Source organism: Rhincodon typus, chromosome 29 (genome assembly GCF_021869965.1).
Source record: "Rhincodon typus isolate 14 chromosome 29, sRhiTyp1.1, whole genome shotgun sequence".
Lineage (NCBI taxonomy): Eukaryota > Metazoa > Chordata > Chondrichthyes > Orectolobiformes > Rhincodontidae > Rhincodon > Rhincodon typus.
In genome coordinates, this window is record NC_063360.1 from 21,642,147 (window position 1) to 21,655,119 (window position 12,973).

Below are 12,973 nucleotides of genomic sequence, written 5' to 3' on the forward strand. Positions count from 1 at the left end.
TCAGACATTGTAAACTTGTTTGTATCCGCTATACCCAGCCCATTTTTTGGTATCCTTTGGAGTGCATTAACTTGGTTTCTGTGATGGTTGACACTCAAGACAAGGTCAAGATCAATCATCCACTCAGCATTTCTAGCTGGAAATAGGTGTGATCGCTTCATCGTTTTGCATTTAAGTGCTGGTTTCTGACATTGGTAGAAAGGAAAATATTTATGGAGACTCCTCCTTTATTAATTGTTACCTGTCTATTCCATTCATAACCGGACTAGAGAGCTTTGATTTGATTATGGGATCACTTAGCTCTGTGTACAATATGCTGCTTCCACTGTTTACCATGCATGCAGTCTTCTGTTGTAGCTACACAAGGTTGACACCTCATTTTTAGATTTGTCTGCTGTTACTCCTGGCACACTATCTGAAATTCTCTTGTTTGTTTTTATTCATTCATGGGATGTGGGTGTTGTTGGCTAGTTTCCTTCCCTAAAGAACATTAGTAAATCAGATGGGTTTTTCCCAACAATCAATGTCACTTGACTCTCAATTACAGATTTTTAAAATTCAAATTCCACCATCTGTCATAGCGGGATTCACACCCAGGATTCCCAAACATCACTGATTTCTGGATTAATGGTCCAGTGATAATACCACTTGGCCATTACCTCCTCTGTCAAGTGTTTGTGCCTTGGCTGAATGGTAAAAGATGGAGTGAAAGACAAGCTGGGCCATCAGATTTTAGTGACGTACAATTCTGTTGATGACACACAGCTCCTCATTGATGCCCAGTTTTGAGATGATAGATGTGTTCCGAGTTTATCTCACTCAGAACCACAGTGGTGCCGCACAGCACGACAGAGTATGTAATTCGTGTGAAAAAGGGACTTTACCTCCACAAAAACTAAGGGGCTGCCACCCCTACCAATCCAACTGCGTCTGCAATAGGTCAACTGGTGAAGACAGGGTCAGTGTGTTTTGCTTCCTATTGTTTCTTTTTAACCAGTTGCAGCTGACCAAATCTAGTTCTTTCAGAACTTTACCAGCTCAGTAAGTAGTCACACTGCTGATTCACTCTCAATTTCAACATTGAAAAATCCAGCTCATAGTACATTCTGTGCCGTACTTCTTTTCATGGAGGAGTGCTGATATGTCAGTTGAGGGAGGGTAGTAGGTGGTAATCAGTAAGATGTTTCCATGTTTGATCTGATGCCAAGCGATTTCATGGGGCCCAAAGTCAATGTTGAGAACTCCCAGGGCACTGCATATTCTTACCCTCCATAATTCAGTGATCTGTCTCTGCCAGATGTTTCTTTTCACATCCCTCAATTATCTAATGTTATCCTTAACTTTTACTTTTGCTTGCCCAGCTCCAACGTTCTGACCTTTTGAACTCCCTTCTCAGTTACTCTTTTTAATCTCTTTTATCTTTGAAAGGATTTTGATGCCTTGCTGAGGAACTTTGCATGTCACCACCAGACTTCACCTCCATCCAACTCTTCAAAAAAGAAGTGTTTGCTGACCTTTTAGCCCATGAATTCCTCACCTCCAAAGAACCTGCATTCTTGGCAGATGACCTTTATTTGTCTTTGCTCTCATTTCCTTCTGTAACCCTGTTAAGGGCTGCTTCTATCCTCCAGTCTCCAGTTCCCGTGAATGCTACACACCTGAAGAATTAAAAGGCTTCCAATCTCGATGGTTAGCAATACACTGGTGTAACTATACAATTTGTGCTTTCTTTTGAAAGTTCCTCACATTTGCAGGTTTTTAAAAAAAAAATCATTTGATAGTAATTACCATGTTATGTGAAAGGGTCATTTTAAACTATTAATCCTCAAAAATAATTTCACAACTAGCAATATATTTCTACTCTGTCATCGATTTATTTTTGCAATTCCATACATTTCCGTAAATAAAAATATCGTCTGAAGATTTGAGAATCTATCGAATTTGGAAGTAAAAATAAGCAGAATATTTTTAACTGGTCAGAGACTAGGATATGTTGGCATTCAGAAGGACTTTTCAGGTGTGTGGGGTGGGCTTGTATTTTAATTGCAGAAAGTGATCCTGGAGGAGCTGGTGGTGTATTGGCAATGCCACTGATGATCCAAAAGCAAACACTCTGGTACTCAAATCCCACCACAGCAGATGATGAAGTTTGAATCCAAGTAATAAATCTGAAATTAAAACTGGTCTTATGGCGACCATGCAACCATTCTTGATAGTAGTTTAAAAAACGATTTGATTCACAAATGCACTTTAGGAAAGAGATCTGCTGTATTTGCTTGATCTGACTGGTATGTGACTTTAAATTGTTCTGAAACAGCTGACCACTCAAGTTGTATCAAATCTCTACAAATTCTAAAGAAAAGGATGAATATGGATTGACCACCCGACTTCAACTGAGGCATTAATAACAACGGCAAATCTAGCCCTTGGAATGTTTTTCTTACTAATGTCTGGGGGCTTGTTCCAAAATTGGGAGAGTTCTTGCACAGATTGGTCAAGCAACAGCTTTACATAACCTTAAGGACAGACAATTCGCCAGACACCACTGTTACCATCTCTGGGTACATCCTGCCTTACAGGCAACAGGTGACAGCGCAGTTAGGAGTTGTCCTTGGAGTCCTCAACATTGACCCTGGACCCCATGGAGCTACATGGCATCGGGTCAAATATGAACAAGGAAGTATCGTTCTGATCACCTGACTCCATGCCCTACCCTCAACACTATGTTGATGAATCCATACTTCTTCATGTTGAAAACCAATTGAAAGAAGCACTGAGGGTGACAAGGGCATATAATGTACTCTGGTTGGGAGATCAAGAATGACTTGATATCAACACCGGCCAAGCAGGTCAAGACCCAAAGCACCTAGCCAAGCTGTTCCAAAAAAGCTACAACAATGGTATATACCTGACAATGCCAAAAGTTGCCCAGTTACGTCCTGCACAAAAAGTAGGACAAATCCAACCCGGTCAATGACCACCCCATCAGTCTACTCTTAGTTATCAGTAAAGTGTTGGAAAGTGCCATCATCAGAAATATCAAGCAGCTTTGTTGTAGCAATAAGCTGCTCAATGACATTCAGTTTAGGTTCTGCCAGGGCCCACTCAGATCAAGACCTCACTACAGCCTTAGTTCAAATATAGTCAAAAGAGCTGAATTCTAGCAGTGAGATAAGAGAGACTGCCCTTGACAATAGGGCTGCATTTGATTGACTGTGACAACAAGGAGCCCAAGCAAAACCGGCATCAACGGAAATCAGTGGGAAAACTCTCTCTTGGTTAAAGTCATACCTGGCATATAGGAAGATGGTAGTAATTGTTACATATCAGTTAGCTCAGCTCCAGGGCATCTCTGCAGGAGCTCCTTAAGGTACCTTGGGCCAACCATCTTCAATTGCTTCATTAATTACATTCCCTCCATCATAAAGATCAAAAGAGTGGCTATTCACTGATGATTACCGAGTATTCAGCAACATTTGTGACACTCAGATACTGAAGCAGTCCATGTCCAAATGCAGCAGGACCTGGACAATATCCAGTTTTGGCCTGATAAATGGCAAGTAACATTCACAAATGCCAGTCAATAACCACCTTAAACAAAAGAGAATTTAACCATCTTCTTTGAACATTTAATGGCAATCTCATTGTTGAATTCCTCAACTATCAACATCTTGGGGGTTGGGGGGGAGGGGTTTACCAGATTTAAAGTGATTTGCAAAAGGAACAAATATGATGCGAGAAAAATTTATTTCGCACAGTGAGTAGTTGGGCTACAGAATGCAGTGCCTGGAAGTAGGGTGGAGACAGGTTCAATCAAGACATCCAAGAGGGTATTGGTGATTATTTGGATAGAAATAATGTGCAGGTTTGTGTGTAGAAGCAGGAAATTGACAGTACATAATGATGCTCATTTGAATAGATCTTGCAGACACAATGCTCTGAATGGCCTCCTTCTGTGGTGTAACATTTCTGTGATCCTGTGATACCATTGACCAGAAACTAAACTAAACCAATCATATAACAGTTATAGCTACAAGAGCTAAGAGCAGGTCACAGACAAGGAATTCTGCAGCTGGTAACTCACCCCCAGTCTCCTCAATGCCTGTTCACCATCAGCAAGGTACAAGTTGGGAGTTTGATGGAATGTTTTCCATTTGCCTGGATATCAGCAGCTTGAGAACATTTAAAAAGCTCACTACCATCCAGGACAAGGCAACTTGCTGTATTTGCACCCCATTTACCACTTTCAACATTCACTCCATTTACCACCCACGCAGAAAGGCAGCATTGTGCACCACCTGTGACATGCAATGCAAAACTCTTGTCTTTAATATAGGGGATTGGAATACGTGAGGAAAGAAGGGTGGTCCTTGGTGAGACCATACATGGAGTACTGTGAATTGTTTTACTCTTCTTATTTAAAAAAGGCTGTAAGGATCCACTTATCTAAGAGAGAGTGCAAGAAACATTCAGTAGTCTGACTCCTGGGCTATTCTGAGGGAAGGCTCATTCGATCAGAAATGTTAACTTTGATTTCTCTCCAGAGATGCTGCCAGACCTGCTGAGTTTTTCCAGCAATTTCTGTTTTGTTCCTGGGCCTTTGGGATTGTTCTTTGAGGAAAAACTAGGTCTACATTCTATAGAGTTTAGGCAAATAACAGGCGATTCCATTGAAACAAATGCAATTCTTAAGAGGTAAAACAGGACAGAATATGTGATGTTGTTGGCTGACTATGAAACGTAGAACTCAGGGTCACAGTTAAACCAATACAATTGGACTCTTAGAAAGAAAATGATGAGATATTTCTTCACTTAGAGGGTTGTAAATCTTTGAAATTCTCTACTCCAGACAGCTGCTGGTCCTCAGTATAAAACATAAACAGAGATTAACAGATGTTTAGATACTGTGGGAATCAAAGGACTTAGAGATAGTGTGAGAATGTGGAGATGAGGTAGAAGATGAGCTGTGATTTTAGTGAATGAAGAAACCAGGTTTGTAAGGCTGAAGGGTCCTGCTTCACTTCTTAATACTCTTTTGAGTGCATAAATTGCAGTAAAACTGAATTTACTACTGCAATATGAGCTTTGTCCACATGTTGTGGATTATCACTGTTGTATTGCATTTATAATTAACCTTAGATGATCAACAACTGTGAGTGGAAAATATGAGCTGGCTGAGTGGAAGATTTTCTAGAAGCCTACAAAGGTGGTGATATCGTAAGCAACACATTCTGTGTGGGTAGATTGCAAAACTATGATTCAGGTTAAGGAGAATCGCTTTGTCATAGTAATGTTAAAATCAAAATTCCCACACCTGTGAATCAGGGTAATTGCTGAGAAAGATATATTTCTGAAAGACTGATGAATCAGTGATAAAACAAACATTTGACTCAACCTAATCAAAATGATACTGTTCTGCAAATATCAAAGTGATATCTTTCTGTGACATCTGTTTGAACTTAAAAACTGTTTTAAATAGTAGTAAATAATCTTACAAGTGTCAAAGATTTGTAAATATTTCACAATAATCTGATTACCCTAATTTGCCAAAATGTATGAAACTTCTGATATGTTTGGGTGTGAAAACTTAATTATTCACAAACAGCAGCAGGATGTCAGCTACATTGCTTTTTAATCCCCCAGTGAGTAAACAAATTTAAAGGTCTACGTTCCTTGCTGAGATAGTCCATTAATGTTAAAGGTTTTTGATATAAACCACAAGGAAACCTTTTTTAAAAAAAAAACCCAGAATCGATCCTACTGGCTGCTAATAAATACTAATCATTATTTCACATTTGTCGATTTTTCACTTACACTTTCAGGAATTAAGTATTCAACTTTTGGTAAAATTTTCTTCACAATTCAAGATTACTTAGTACACTTTTCGATGCAGATTATCAAGAAGGTAGATATTATTCATTAACGTGGATGTGGTTTTCAGACCCATGACGTTGGCAGGTTGGACCACGTGTAATATGCCATAGTAAACTGGAATTTGATATCATCTTTCTAAAAATTCGTATGAAATGATACTTTTTTTCTGTGCAAACTATTTCCAGCAGTGGTTTTCACTTCCTTTGACCAACTGAACTATTTTTCCCTTCTAAAGGTAAAGTGAAAGAAATTCCATAAGGAGACAGAAAAAAGAATTATGAACATTGTGTATCAATGACATTTTCCAATGCCTACCTCTTGTGTCAGATAAGCTAGCTTGGATAGTTTTAAATCAATGAAATCATTTGTATACTGAAAACAGAAATTATTGGAGAAACGAGCAGGTCTGGCAGCATCTGTGGGAAGAAAACAGAGTTAATGTTTCGCGCCTGGTGACTCTCCATCAGAACTGTCATTAGCTAAAAAAAAATTGGTATTCAGGCTGAAGCTGAAATGGGTGAAGGAGAGAGGTCAGCAGATAGGTGGAGACATGAAAAAGTAAGGTAAACAAGGAAAAAATGGATAGCAGGCCAGGACAGACGAAAATGGGGTTAGCCGTGCTGAATGCAACCCACATAATTTGTCAATAAGTCTACGAGGATGTGGAAATGTGTGACAGTGCTAAAGGTAACCCATGTCATAACAGTGTGGGGTGGGTAAAAGTCATGGAAAGATGGAATCAGGCTCTAAAGTTATTTAACTTGATGTTGAGTTCCAGATGCTGCAGGGTCCCCAAGTGGAAAATGAGATGTTGTTCTTTGAGCTTGAGTTGAGGCTCACTGGAACACTGCAGCAGGCCTGTGACAGAAATGTTGGCGTGGGAACGCGGTGCCAGGCAACTGCGAACTTGGGGTCATTCTTATGGACGAAACACAGGTGTTCTGCAAAGCAGTCACCCAACCTGCGCTTTGTCTCCCCATTGTAGAGGAGACCACATTCTGAACAGTGAATACAGTAGACAGAGTGAATGAAGTGCAGGTGAATCGCTGCTTCAGCTGGAAGGTATATTTAGGGCCTTGGATAGTGAGGTGGGAGGACGTAAATGGACAGATATTACACCTTTTGGAATTACGTGGGAAAGTGCCATGGGAGTGTGAGGAATGTACCAGAGTATCCCAGAGGGAACTGTCACTGTTGAACATCCCTGGCTCCAATCTTAGTTGGTCTCTCCCCACAACTGTTTCTTTGGCACATCGATGACATCATCAGTGCTGCTTCCCTCTCTCATTTGGAATTGGAAAAATGTATCAATTTCACTTCCAATTTCCAGCCTGCCCTCACCATTGCCAACTTCTCCCATCCCTCCCTCAACATTTCTGTTTCCATTTCTGGGGATAGGCTGGCAACTGATATACATTACAAGCCTGCTGACTCCAACAGCTACCTCAACTATATGTTGGTGCAAGTTTCAGTGGGTCTTCTTGAAATGAGGCACCATGGATGTCCTGACGCTGCAAGATTCCACCACATAACTCATTTATTTCTCTCCCCAGATGCCACTGCCTGATCTGCTGAGAATTTCCAGCACTTTTATGACAAATGTAGAAATTCCCTTTGAATTCCTTTCTGCATCTGGAAATAACAATTTACTAAGTCACTGCAAACTGGGTGGATCAGTGGCAAATGAATTTCAATCCGGAGAAAAGTGAGGGGAAACGCATTTTGAAATGGCCAACGAGGTAAGGAATTTCACACTAAATGGCAGGCTACTTTAAGTGTAGAGGAGCAGAGGGACCTTGGAGTGCATGTTCATAGTTATCTGATCAGGAGATAAGTTGGTCAAAAAGATATTCAGGATAATTACTTTTATTAGCCAAAGCATAGAATGCAAGAGATAAAGAAGGAATGCTAGAAATGTATATAACACAAGTTAGGCCACAATTGAAGCAGTGTGTATAGTTCTGATGACTGCATTAGAGAAAAGCTGTGATTGCACTCAGAAGTATAGAGTAGATTTACGAGAATTTTGCCTGGACTGGAGAATTTAAGTTATGAACAAAGATTGGATAGGTTTTCTTTGGAACAGAGGAGGATAACAGGAGGCCTCATTAAAGTATATAAAGTTATGCAGGATTTAGATCATGGATAGGAATACTCTGTTACCATTGATTGAAGGGTTCATAATCATAACTAGGAGAAGAGGCAGAAAGCTTAAAGTGGATTCAAAGAGAATGATTTTCACCCAGAGAATGGTGTGCATTTGGAACCCACTGCCTGAAAGAGTGGTAGAGGCAGAAACCATCATAACATTTAAGAAGTACATAGGTATGGACTTGATGTGCACAGGCCTACAAGGCATTTTCCTAAGAGATGTGAGAAGTGGGATTAGTTTGGTGGCTATTTTCTGGCCAAGATGGACCTATTGGCCTCCTTCTGTGATGTAAATGTCTATGATCTTGGGAGCTTAATGTTGGGCAGTTATGAGCACAGGGCAGATTTATGTGCAGAGGACAGCAAGAATTGGACTCATCATCAGGCAAAGACGTGGGTTCAAATTTCACCATGGTCAAATTTGAATTCAACAAAAATCTGGAATTAAAGGTACTGATAGAATAGCAATTGTTGATTGTTATCAGGACCTATGTGGTTCACTAGGTGGTCCTTTAGGGAAGCAAATCTGTTGTCCTTACCCTGTCCATACCATATATGACTCCAAACATACAGCAGTGTGGTTGACTTTTAGTTGCCCTCTGAAATGACCCTCGTAAGCCAGTTCAAGGGATGGTCAATAGATCCAGTCCCAACAGCGGCACCCATATCACATGAAGAATTTTTTTAAAAAATTTGAATACGTTTCCAATGAATGTGCCTGTGAATTAGGGAACTCATGGAAAAGTATGAGGGGCTTCTATCCATAGAAAGGAATAGATATAACAGAAAAACAAGATAGTTTTTAATTTTCCCCAAGCATATTTCATGCATTTCAGACGTAAGCCTGCTTAGACGTTGCATTCTCGCCATTAGTCAGCAGACCACAGGTTTAACCTGCATACCAGAGATAAGCATATGATTCAGATTAAGGGTGAAATTTTCACCTTCCTGGTATGGTGTGAGCAATGGTGAGAAGGTTGGGAAAATATGAACAGAATGAAAAAATATCAGAATCCAGACATTGAGAAAATCTTTGCAATTTTCCCCGAAGCCTAAATGGCAACTTTGAGTAGATATAGTTTGTTTCCAAGTACATGCATTTTTTATGCCATTTCCAATTCTCCCTTCCTTCACCATGAAATTAGATAGCACAAATTCCTGACATGGATGTCAGTATGAGTACCTGGTGGGAGCATCTCACCGAATGCTTGTCCCAGCCATCATCCAAATCCTTCTCTGCAACAATATCCCTGCATACTCTGGGGACACCATCTTCCTTGGCCATTGTCCACGAAAGTGAGCAATTGCAAACCATCAACCTCACCCTATCACTATGCCTGCTCTCAGACCAAACTCACGTGCCACTTCATACTTTGAACAATATACTCTGCAGCTCAGGGACACCTATGACTTGCATGCTTTTGCAGGTCTCTTTATGCACAGGGACATTGGCATCTTATGCATCTGCACAGGACTCTTAGCTTGCCCTCTCAGAACTTACTTACTTTGTGCCTACTTCAAGGCTGCTGACTCTGTCTACCTCATACTATCTGTCTAGCACATACTGATTTCCAGGCTTCCAGCCTCCATGTGGGTTGCATTGCTTTCTGAATGTCCTTTAGTACTCAGTTACAGGCTGCCAGCCTCTGTTGCTCGTATTGATTTTTGGTGATGGGGAGAGGCAGCAGATTGTCACAGTGCAGAGCACTGAACAATCAACTGAATGGATGTGTTGCTATGAGGCTCCATGTTACATCAACGTTATACCTGCAGCATATACCTGCAGTTACTGAGCAGGAGAAGCACTGAATTGCTCCCAGTGGGTGAATCGGAAGTATTGAGGGTAGCTTTTGAGAATGAGGTTGGTATGAGCCGTTGAATGGACATGCAATAGTGGGAGTTGTAGCCCAAAAGCATTGGTGACATCTGTGTGTTGTGGCAGTTTTAGAGTAAGTGCTGATCCTCTGAGTGCGAGGTAGCAGAGAGAAGGTGATGGCATTTATCCTTGTGGATTGTTGAAGATCAGTGAGCTTCTGTCTACCCTACTGGGCATCCCTCCTCATCTGGGACACAACACTGACCTTGGGTGCTATTTGGGTCAAGGCTTGCCTGGTTTAGTGGCACAGCTTCCTATTGGGATCGACTGACGAAGGGGTAACCTCGTCGCCCACAACTAATTCCATGTCTGCAGACAGCAAGATTTGCTTTCCTCTGGTCCATAATGGTGGAGCACCATCAGTTGATGACTAGTTCCTGACTTGCAGCATCTGAAGTGGTGTGCAGTTGGCTTACCTGCACTGTGAACACCACAAGATCACAGCAGTGACAAACTTTCCCCCTCTCCTGCCACATAATTCCAGAGATGGAGCCAAAAAGACCAGTTGCATAATTAAAGTGGTGAAGAGTGGGAGATTGTGTGTTAAAAGGCACTTCGAGCCATGCAGACCAAGTGCCATGAATCTCTCTTGACAAAACACTGAAAATGGGATCATTTAACCTGGACACTTCTGTGCAGTACTAAGACAATACTACACTGTCAGAGGTATACAGGAATGTAGAAATATGTGTAGATTCTCTAGTCTCTTTCAGATGAGACATTAAACTAAAGTCCCACCTACTCTCGATGATGGATCTTTGAACAGCCCAACGTACTTCATAAATATCAGGTCTCTTTATCAATTTTATTTCACAATAAAACAGATTAACTGATGTATAATAGTGTTGGATTTTCCAGTGGTAAACGGCTGCTGCCTTAGATTATATATAAACAATATTCAGAATAAAAAAAACTTGCTTGACTGTGAATTGCTTTAGAACATCTTAAAATTATGGATTGTGCTAAATAAATTAAAGTTCTCTCTTCTTGATCAGTCAAAAATATCAACACATTGGAATGATTGTTTTAAATTAACCCACAAGCAAATGTACCCATTGCTGTTAAGGCAAGAAATCCTATTCATAAATAGATATAATTAGCATTTGGTATATTGGTGAGATTAAGAACTACAATGGGAAATTCTGCTAAACATATCTTTTACAGAGTATGACATGACAGCATTTATGCTTTGGCTTTATTTCTTCCACAAAATGCTGCAGCCTACGTTATTAAAAATTGGATGATTATAATGATGTGGAATACACAAAATTATCATGTAAGTATGTGCAAATCAAATCTGGTTACTTTCTGCTTAGGCAAGGACAGGTCCGTTGGCTTAGCTTCACAATGTTTATGAAGATCAGTGCAGGTATTTGCATGTTATAGAGCAGTATGTGGACGTTGGCTAGTCACAACTTTCTTTCTTTCCACAAAGTTATCTCAAAGCATGGGGACTGGATCTTGTTTATTAGCAGAAGGAAATTGGAAACTTTTGGAGCCTTTGTTTAACTTTAGCTGCAAAGTGAAGAAAAATCACTTGTTACGTCATCTGCCATTTTTAAACAGTCGGAATAATCTGGTACAATCCCATGACATCAATAACTCCTTGTAGTCAAGTAATTTGACATGAAAATTTGATGCCATTGGCCCCTTTAATTGGCTGGTATTCTTTTGTCATGAAAATCATGGGGCAGAGTTTTCTACTACAATTGAATTTGATGCTTCAAGCAATTCATAACAACATACTTGATGCCAGACTGATCCAAATCATATAGTATACCAAGAATTTGGTTAATCTTAGACAGGAAGCTCAGAAGACTACTGTCATGAGAACTTGCTGCATACCTGAAGCTTCGCCTTTGACATTGTCCAATTATCCTTTCAACTTTGAATGACAAAACATCAATTAACAAAATAATAATAAGATATTTTTTGTGTGATTGTTAATTATTCTGTATTGCTCTATGCACTAAGCCCCCAAATGTCTTTTGTGGAGTTTGTGCCAAGATGTCAGCGGGAAATTGAGAAACAAATTTGTTAGGAGATCTCAGATATCAGTAAGAATGATAGGGCTGTAATGGTAAGGGATTTCAACTTCCCAAACATAGACTGGAACCGCCATAATGTTAAGGGTTTGGATGGGAAGGATTTTTAAAAAATTTTTACAAGAAAACGTTCTTATTTAATATGTGGATGCACCTATTAGAAAAGGAACAAAACTTGACCTACTCTTGGGAAATAGGAAAGGGCAAGTGACCGAGATGTCAGTGGTGGAGAATATTGGGGCCAGTGATCATAATTCTACTCGTTTTAAAATAGTTATGGAAAAGGATAGAACCTGAACTAAAAGTTAAAGTTTTAAATTGGAGTCGGGCCAATTTTGACTGTAATAGGCAAGAACTTTCAAAAGTCGATGGGGAGAGGCTATTCATAGGTAAAGGGATGGTTGGAAAGTGGAAAGCCTTCAAAAATGAGATAACAAGACTCCAGAGGCAGTATATTCCTCTTAGTGTGAAGGGCAAGGCTGGTAGTTGTAAGGAATGCTGGACGAGTAGAGACATTGAGGTTCTGGTCAACAGAAAGAAGGCCAATGGCAGGTATAGACATCTGGGATCGAGTGAATCCCTTGAAGAGTATAATGACAATAGGAGTATACTCAAGAGAGCAATCAGGAGGGCAAAAAGGGGACATGAGATAGCTTTGGCAAATACGGTTAAGGAGAATCCAAAGAGATTCTACAATTACATTAAGGGCAAAAGAGTAACTAGGGAAAGAATAGGGCCCTTAAAGAACAACAATGTTGTCAATGTGTGGAACCGCAGAAAGTGGGTGAGACACTAAAGGAGTATTTTGCATCAGTACTTACAGTGGAGAAGGATATGGAAGCTGGAGAACTTGGAGAAATAAATAGTGATATCTTGAAAAGTGTCCATATTACAGAAGAGGAGGTACTGGATGTCTTAAAGCTTATAGAGGTGGGTAAATCCCTGGGATTTGATAGGTGTATCCAAGAACTTTATGGAAAGCTGGGAAAGTGATTGATGGGTCCCTTGCTGAGATATTTGTACCATC

General features: G+C 40.2%; 1 protein-coding gene across 1 annotated transcript in view; it reads left to right on the forward strand.

Annotated features, from left to right (window-relative positions):
• sf3a2 (splicing factor 3a, subunit 2) overlaps positions 1-12,973 on the forward strand; it is a 153,327-nt gene that overhangs the window by 105,952 nt on the left and 34,402 nt on the right. The gene's annotated exons all lie outside the window — the stretch shown is intronic.